The sequence below is a fragment of the Neomonachus schauinslandi genome, chromosome 1 (assembly GCF_002201575.2).
Source record: "Neomonachus schauinslandi chromosome 1, ASM220157v2, whole genome shotgun sequence".
NCBI lineage: Eukaryota > Metazoa > Chordata > Mammalia > Carnivora > Phocidae > Neomonachus > Neomonachus schauinslandi.
Window position 1 is genome coordinate 194,516,349 of NC_058403.1, and position 7,537 is coordinate 194,523,885.

Here is a 7,537-nt window from a genome sequence, read left to right on the forward strand (position 1 = left end):
GCTAATGAGCTTCCCAGCCTCTGCGGCTTCCAGGTGGGAGCAGAGCCTGAAGGCCTAGGAGCTGGGGCTGACACGGAGGCAGCCTCTGTGGAGCCCCGACGAACGGCGGGAATGGGGAAGCGGTCTCCTCCAGCTGGTGGGGGAAAAGCTGCTCGCAGTCCAGGGTCAGGCTTCAGACTCTGCCTTTGGCCAGGTGTGTAGCCTCGGCTTGGTGACATAACCTCTCTGAGCCTCAGGTTCTTGTTTTAGGCGGGGCTGGTAGGCATCTCTCCAGGTTAGGAGGTAGGCACACTCCCCACGAGCTGAGTGGGGAAGAGGCTGCTGGCTCAGGCTCTTCCGGGGGTTACCCCTGGGGACCTGCCGAGGCCTCCCACGTGACCCCGCGTGTGCAGAAGAGCTGGGCAGGCCTGCAGGTCTGAATTGGCAGGTAAGGCGGTCAGATGCCTCGGGAGGTCAGGGGCTCCCCCTCTGGAAAGGCTTTTAGGGAGTCTGGGCAACCCTAAGTGAGCCTGCTCGGGATGCAGCCTGTGGGGCCGACCTTGTCATCCCCTCCCATGCTGGCTGACCTGTGGTAGCTTCCAGACCTGAAGCTGGAGGTCCCCGTGTTGGGGTTCTGGTGGTCATCTGCAGAGACACAGATGGTGCCCCTAACGGGATGGCGGGACAGGAACCATGTCTCCAGGCATTGTATGGCAACTTGCTCTCGGGCCAGACCAGGGTTACCATCTCCCCGCCTTCAGTGGACACGAGGATTGAGTTGTGAATTTCTCTGTGAAGAAAATGGGGATTGAGAGCCTGCTAGGGATTCGGGAAATGGCCTGGGGTGTAGTCTCTGTCCCTGGAAGCCCCGCCCTGGTTAGTCAGCCCCCTCACCACACATGGATCTGCGTGCTCTGAGACAGCCCACCCTGGGCTCTCGCACGTGGAGGCAGCCACGGGCCCTTCTGAGGGGTTTCCTGCACACTCACGCACCTGCCTTGATGGAGCCCCCAGCCAGACCCGGAGCTGGGGGGAAGATGGTTCTTGGAGAGCTGTGCTTGTCTTTAAAACACCATGGAAACCCACCTCCTCTAAGCCTGAGGGTCAGCGTGTGACACGCAGAGGGCAGAGCTAGGAAGGGGCCAGGTTCTTCCCCAAAGTTCCTTTTCTTGCTCATGTGGGGCCTGACTTGGGACCTTACTGCACTGAGTGAGGATCTAGGGGCCCAGATTGTTCCTGAGAGAAAGGGGACAGGGGACCCTGAGGTGCTCTGACCCCCCGCCCCCCACCCCGTGAAGGTGCTCCAGGACCCTGCCCTGGGCAACACTGGGCTGGGCGGCTGTGGGGGCCCTCACAAGCGAGAGGAGTGCGGGGCCTGGGTGGGCTTGAGGTGGCGTGGCAAGGTTGGGGGCCCCGTGACAGGGCCTTTCGGGCGGTGTGTCCCTGTCAGCCCTTGCTGGCATCTCGCCTGTGGCAGGGGCTCCTACCAGTCCTCGCACTGGTGCTGCCAAGCTCAAAAGCGGCCTTCTGGAGATGCAAATGCCTCCGCTCAGCCACCGTCGTTCCTGACGGTGGATTTTGATAACTGAGCTCCGAAAAAAGCCCAATTGCAAGCATCTCTCTCTCTCTTTTGTTTTGCTAAGAAGGTCAGGTGAGGTTAGGGGGTTTTGTTAGGAGGTATATCTCAGAGGCAATTCCCACCGTCCCCTCCTCTTGTGGCCCGGTTTTCCTAACGTGAACTTAAGGAACAGGTGTCGGTGATTGGTGATTTTTTTTTAAGACTTTATTTAGAGAGAGAGAGCGAGAGCCTGAGTTGGGGGAGAGGCAGACGGAAAGGGAGAGGCAGAGTTCCCGCCGAGCAGGGAGCCCGATGAGGGGCTCGATCCCAGGACCCTGGGGTCATGACCCGAGCCGAAGGCAGACGCTTAACGACTGAGCCACCCAGGCGCCCCTGATTGGTGATTTAAATTGCGACCCCCCCCACCTACCTTTGCCAGATTCTTGGGGTTCCAGGATGAACCTGTACTTCTGCCAGAGACACTGAGGGAGGCCCCTCAGGCCAGCTGGATGACCGAGCCAGCAAGTGGCACCTGAATCCTGTTGTCACCCGTGGCAAGCCCGCTCCCCTGTCATTCCTGAGTCTCCACTCCCCATGAGCTCCTGACAGACCAGCCAGCCTGACCTGGAAACTCTGCCATCTTCCCACTCAGCACCGTCCTTGTCCGTCTGTCCCAGGACCCGCTTGCCACCGATTCATGACCTCTCCGTGCTGGTGGGCTGTGTGCACGCAGGCCACCAAGAGGGCGGAGCAGTGGAGTCAGGGGTTCGCTCTGGGAGTCGGGGGCCCCTGACTCACTGCCCAAGTCCAAATGCTGGCTCTGCCACCTGCTGGCTCTGTGATCTCAGACGAGTTCCTAAAGCTTGTGGAGCGTCCATCTGTAAGATGGTGCCAGTCTAAGCAGGCGCATGAAGAGCTCAGAGCAGTGACTGGCACAGAATGCGAGTGTGGCCCGTGTGTGACCCCCCCCCCACCAGCCTGGGGTGCTGTCACTTCCGGCAGGTCAGGCCCCTTCCCCGGAAGTTGGTCCATGTGTCCATGTGCTGATGGTCCCAGGGTCCCGCTGGCTCTGGAACTCGTGGCCAGTTAGGATCTGTTGATGCTGTGGGCCCTGCCCTGGGCATCCCCAGGGGTGCAGAGGGATTTGGGCCGGCCGGTGGGTGGGGGGTGCTCAGGGCAGCCCCTCCCCACCCGAGAGGCAGGCACTCTAAGGCCACCTCTTCTGCTGTCACCGAGGCCGCCCCCAGGGCCGGCACGGCCTTGAGGGTGGGTGTTTGTGATTACCCGGAATCCCGGAAACCCAGCCCGCTGAGCAAGCGAGAGCACGGTGAGTCACACTGGCCCTGTTGTCCTGGCTCTCTGTCATTAACCTCATTTTCCTAAATGATTTGCTCAAGATGGGCCCCTGATGACTCCCGCCTTAATTGGTGTGTGGCCATTTAGGGGGGCCAGAAATCCCCCCGGGACTTCCTACTAAGCAGCCCCTGCTCCACACCACCCGCCCCGGGCTGCTGAGGAGGGACCCCCTTGCCAGGACAGCAGTGGCAGGCCGGTGGTGGCCCGGTGGCCCGGGGTGCCGTTCCACTTCCTGTGGGCACCGGGTCCTGGCACAGGGCCCTGTCCCGTCGCCTGACGGGCGCTGCCCACCCCAGCCAGGAGGCCGTGGCGACCTAGGCTCACTGGCTTGGCCACTCTGGGGAAGTCTTTTAGAGGCTTTGCCCCTGACTCCCTACCGAGGAGGGCCCAGCCCGTGCTCAAGATAGGACTGGAACCAGGCCAGGGAGACGGGGGCAAAGCCATTAGGAAGTTCATGCCAATCCCTCTTGGGGCTGGGAGCTGCCGTGTGCACTCTCCCAAGAACCTATTTATAGAGCAAGGCCAAGGAGTGCTTTCACTTTAGGTGAGGCCACCTTGAGCCCCATCTGCCTGGGAGTGCTTTCTGGTTGCAGGAATGCCACCCCCCCGACCCCCATTCTCCTACCACCTATGAGAGACCGGAGTGCTGGCATAGGGAACCTGGGCAGGAAAGGAAGTCATGTTCTACAACAGCTTCCCTTCCTCGGCCCTAAGCTTCTCCACCAGGCACAGTGCGTGGGACTTGGGCACCTTCCGTGGGTAACCCGGTAGGTAGGGGGCTGGCCCGCAGGAGCCAGGGCCCACGCTCTGCCTCGCATCCCGACGTCAGCCCTGGTCCATCTCCATTCTCCTCCCACTGGCTGCCCGGACTCAGCTTTGGAATCTGGACTGCCTTCAGAGCCAGGGATGCCCCTGAGCGCTGGGGGCCATGTTTATCCAGTCTGTGTCGCTCTCCTGGTCTCAGGCCTGGCCCAGGGCACATGCACCCCACTGATGCTCTGCTCCCCTCCCCGGGCAGGTCTCTCTAGAACCACCTAGTTCTAGAAGAACTGTGATGCCCCACCGCACCTCTGCACTGAGCCCCTTAAACCCTGACCGCACCCAAAGACATGCCCTCCTGCCCGTTGTGCCCCCCCACTCCCAGCTCAGCTCCCAGAATCTTCCTCCTGTGACAACTGCTCCTGGATTGGCTCCTCAGAAGCCTCGAAAACTGGGAGCCAGAGAAGCAGTGTAATTAGTCCTCCAGACCCTCCAGGCAGCCTCTCTGTGCCTGCTAACTGGAAACAGAAGGTGCTTTCTGTCGCAGAGCCCCGGGCCAGCCCATGTCTGGGCGGCTGCCGTGGACTTCTTAGCTCAAACTGGGAAGCTGACCTTTGATCCTGGGTTGCCCTGGTCCTGGCGTTGGGTCTAGCACCCCTGGTAGTTAGGGTGTGTTGGAGAGCCGTTTGTGAGACCCCACAAGGATGCCCATGCCTTTTGAGAGGTATTCTACAGTTTCCCGTTGGGGCATAAATGCCTCTGGTTTGGGGTAGCCTCAGCTGCATAGGCCCCTCCGGTGAGGGATGGGAGCCTCAGGCTTGTGCAAGTCAGGTGAGGGCCCTCTCAACCTCCCCCAGAAGCTTGGGCCTGCCTACCATCCCAGAGCTCGCCCCCCAGGGAGTCAGAACCTGCCGAGACGCCCAATCGGTTCCTATCTGGTCCCCCAATTCTGCTCTCGTCCTACCCCATCTGTTCTCATCAGAGTGGACAGGGGCTGCTAAGCTATCGGGGTAAAAAGTAATAAATAATAAAGAGAGAACTGGTAAGATAGCTCATGCTACCCCTGCTCAACCGCTCCAGCGGTTCCCCAGCCTCTTCAACAGCAATGGAGGCCTCAGTGCGTGCCACGGCCAAGAGGCCCTACTCAACCCTGCCTGACCCCCAGCCCCGTCTCTTGCCACCCTCCACCCTCCGCTCCTGCCCCTCCAGCCACTGCAGCCTCCTCACCGTTCCTTGGCCACACCAGGCACATTCCAGCCCCAGGGCCTTTGCACCCACTGTTCCTGCTGCCAGGAATGCTCCGACTTCACCTCTCTGTGCCTCAGCCGCCTCATCCGTAACATGGGATGGGGGCAGGAGTGGCCTCATAGGGCTGCTGGGAAGATTCACTGAGACAATTCATGCAAAGCTCTAAGAGCAGGCCTTGTCCTTACTGGGCTCCAGTCCATGGCCTGGGGAAGGGGCTGGAGGTGGAGTCTGAAGGGCTCAGCTCCTGGCATCGGAGTCCTGCAGGTGGGCCAGCTGGAAACATGGGGCTCAAAAGCAGTGCTTCCAGGGGAGGGGGTAATCCATTGTACCCTGCAAGGCCCCAAGACTCTGCTCCCTAACCACCATGGGTCTCTCACTGGACACCCCCCACACACACACACGTCAACATGGCCTCCTACACAGCCTTTTCCTAACAAGGAAAGGCCACTCCAGGTGCCCAGGCATGGCCCCTACCTGACTGGGAGGGGAGGTGGGGCAGCCAACCTACATGCCAGGCCTCCCTGCCCACCCAGTAGCCAAGAGGGGCAAAGTGGGGGTCAGGGCAGACAGGTCAGTGGCCTCTTTCACCCCAGGGCTCTCTGGTGGCGTGGGGGAAGCTGCTTACACCAGCTCCAAGAGGGGCTGGATCCGAGCAAGCATTTCGCTCCTGGCCGGCTGTCTAGCCGTGAATGGGCTTCCTTATATTCCTGGGGCTCCCCCTACCCAGCTGGTTCTATCTTGCCCCTAATGGCTCAGAACCCTGAGCCAAGCTGGGCTAGGAGGTTGGGGCTTTTTCCACTTGAAAGAGACGAGTAGGCCCTCTGAGGGTCTCTCCCACCCCTCCCCCAGCGGACTGGTGGCCTGGGGGCCTCCGAGAGGGGCCTGGGAGCCTGGCAGCCCACCTCTTGGGCGGGGGGGGGGGGGGGGGGCGGGCACCAGGACTTCGGGGAATAAAGTCTCCTCCTCTTGCCGCTCTCACCCTTCTCCCCCCTTCCTCCTCCTCCTCCTCCACACGTGTTTCCAATCCTCTCTCAGGTCCCTCTCCCCCGGCCCAGCCCCTTCCCATTTCCTCTCCAAGGCATCTACTCGCATGTGGAACTCATTAGGAGACCCTCAGGGCTCGTAACCCAACTCTGGCCTGGGCTTGGGGAGGGGGCCCTATGCGTGGCTCCCATGCTGAGACACGGAGGCCTCCCCATCCACCCCGTCCTGCCCTGTGCAGCTTTGAGCTAGAGGCCACCAGAGCTGGTCAGGGCCAAGGGCTGGCGGCTGCTGGTTGGGGGAAGCATGGCTGGGTGTATGGCTTACCTCCTCCCTCTCCAGCCTGCCCCCCACACCCACCCCGTGCCCATGTATCATCCTCACCTCCCCACCAGGCTAGCTTCTGATCCCATGGGGATGGCTGGGCCTGTGGGGGAAAATAGACCGCAGGGTCCTACAACAGGCCGGAAGAGTGTGGGGTTCTGAGTGATCACCTTGACGACCCTCAGCTTCCCATCTGAAGATGGGAAGGACAGTCCCAGGAAGAGAATGTGGTGTGAAAAGCCACTGGGCAACGTAAGGCCACTTTCTCCCTTGAAGGACACGCTAAAGGCATAGTCCCATGAGCTGATAGTGGAGGTTATGTGAGAAACTGAGCCTGTGGTCTCCAGCGTTTTTTGGTTTTTTGGTTTTTTTTAAAAAGATTTTATTTATTTATTTGACAGAGAGACAGTGAGAGAGGGAACACAAGCAGGGGGAGTGGGAGAGGGAGAAGCAGGCTTCCCGCCGAGTAGGGAGCCCGATACGGGGCTCGATCCCAAGACCCTGGGATCATGACCTGAGCCGAAGGCAGACGCTTAACGACTGAGCCACCCAGGCGCCCCTGGCGTTTTTTTTTTTTTTTTAAGATTTTTATTTATTTATTTGAGAGGGGGTGGGGGAGAGCAGAGGGAGAGGGACAAGCAGACACCTCACCAAGCATGGAGCCCAATGGGGACTTGCTCCCACAACCCTGAGATCATGACTCGAGCTGAAATCAAGAGGTGGACACCCAACAGACTGAGCCACCCAGGCGCCCCTGTGGTCTCCAGAGTTTGGGAAATGCCAGATGAACAAAATAAACCCAGCTAGATCCTGGCAGGACTTGTCAGAGTCTTTAACACATTTCTATGCTATGCAGTTTGGGCCACAGAGCTCATAGTGTTTTCCAGACATTTGACCACATAACTTTTTTTTTTTTTTTAAGATTGATTTATTTGACACAGAGAGAGAGAGCACAAGCAGGGGGAACGGCAGGCAGAGGGAGAAGCAGGCTCCCCACTGAACAAGGAATCCGATGTGAGACTTGATCCCAGGACCCTGAGATCACGACCTGAGCCGAAGGCAGCCGCTTAACTGACTGAGCCACCCAGGCGCCCCACATAACCTTTTTTTGGAGGTGTACTGGGCAGACCCAGTGTTCCATGGATCCCACTTTGGCCACTGCTACAGGAAAAGCCCTGAGGAGGCAGGCGGTCTGGGTCAAAGCCCCCCGATGGGAAAGGCTCTCTGAGTTCAGAGCAGGGGCTGTTGTCCGCTGGGTCTGAGCAAAAGGTGGGAACTGAATGGGGGTGACAGCTAAGGAAGGGTGAACAGAAGACAGCAGGGGGCTGGTGT